We start from the raw sequence: 1,475 nt of genomic DNA, 5'->3' as shown, positions 1-1,475 counted from the left end.
CCAACTTAGAAATAGTGCCCACTGACCACTTCCACCATTGGAGCCATTGGTGGAATATCCGCATCATGTGAATTTAAAATTTTTTTCGTCAGCACCGAATCATTACTTCCAAAAGACATTCTTTCTTAAATATTGTTTATCATGTGCATATTGCAGTCAATCCGAAGTTAGATAATGGTGCTAATTGATGTACGCTCAATAAAAATTACATCTTATTTTTCATGTTGAGTAACTGCTACTTAGCCAGGGCAATGTTTGTAATGAAATCACACTTTTATTCCAGGTGAGGGAATGTGGTTTGTATTATTTAAAATGAACTTGTCCACTGTGTACAATGATGAAATGGATCTCAATTTCAAAGCAAACTTGGTTACGTTGTCATCCATCTTGACATGTGATGTCCTCTTCTTTCAACCACACGGGTATTAGAACGAAACGTCTATTAATGACATGCGTACAAAGACGCATTAAATCATTTTTCGTGCTAATGCTGCATGAATTTGCGATTATTGATCCACAGTTTAGGTTCAGTCCCTACAGTGAACATGCTGACTTCTCCAGATGTTCATTGTTCAATGTGATGCATCCAGTGTGTGCATAACGTTTTGGAGCTTGATTCTCACATCTTGTGTTTATCTGTGCCTTGTTCATAGCCTTCATCAATAGCGAGAGCAACGGGCGAGGAAGAGAGCAATGTGTAAGTCTTTCCGTACTTATGCATGGCACCCATATCTGCAATTCTCTACTGTGCATTTATAGCCAGTTCTCGGTGCCCCTACACCCACGCCCTGCCCCTTTTGAAATATTTCCACTATTTTGTGCTGTCTCTCTGTACTCTTCTCACTAAGATGAATCACTTCTACTCAACATGCTCCAGATTTGATTTGACAAAACAGTCATTAAGAATCCCATTACATAAACACGCCCTTCACATCTCTTGTTATTTGTTTTTCCTGGATCTCTTTCATACGATAAAAGGTCCCAGCTGCTCGACTTGAAAAATAAAATCGCGTTGCTTTTCATTATCCCAATGTGATCTACGTTTCAATGCAGTTTAGGCAACTGACTCAAATTATTCTTTGAGATTTTATAGCGTCGATGCATATAAATTGACCATTGGAGTTCCAATTTCAATAAGACAGGTGTCAACATACAAAAGTAGCAACATTGGAAACAGCGACGAGAGTGGGATTCGAACCCACGCGTGCAGAGCACAATGGATTAGCAGTCCATCGCCTTAACCTCTCGGCCACCTCGTCACATATGCTAGCATTTGTATGAACTTTTCAATAAGTGAATTGCGTAAATTATGCAGAACAGCAGATATTTCTCCCTGGTCTGGTGAAATGCTAAGTAGCACAGTACGGTCCGAAGACTATGGTCTGACATCTGAGTTGTGTGGCAACGGCATTCCCACTGTGACACTCTGCTCACAGTGATCAGAACAAAAATGAAGAATAGATTATGTAACAAAG

At 39.9% G+C, this 1,475-nt stretch overlaps 1 non-coding gene across 1 annotated transcript; it reads right to left on the bottom strand.

Annotated features, from left to right (window-relative positions):
* Positions 1-1,177: 1,177 nt before the first annotated feature.
* trnas-gcu (transfer RNA serine (anticodon GCU)) lies at positions 1,178-1,259 on the bottom strand. Its single transcript has one exon. It is a non-coding gene; the product is annotated as a tRNA-Ser (tRNA).
* Positions 1,260-1,475: the final 216 nt, after the last annotated feature.

Source organism: Hemiscyllium ocellatum, unplaced genomic scaffold (assembly GCF_020745735.1).
Source record: "Hemiscyllium ocellatum isolate sHemOce1 unplaced genomic scaffold, sHemOce1.pat.X.cur. scaffold_1161_pat_ctg1, whole genome shotgun sequence".
Classification (NCBI taxonomy): Eukaryota; Metazoa; Chordata; class Chondrichthyes; order Orectolobiformes; family Hemiscylliidae; genus Hemiscyllium; species Hemiscyllium ocellatum.
The sequence above is the reverse complement of the archived record's forward strand: the minus strand, read 5'-3'. Positions and strand labels throughout refer to the sequence as shown.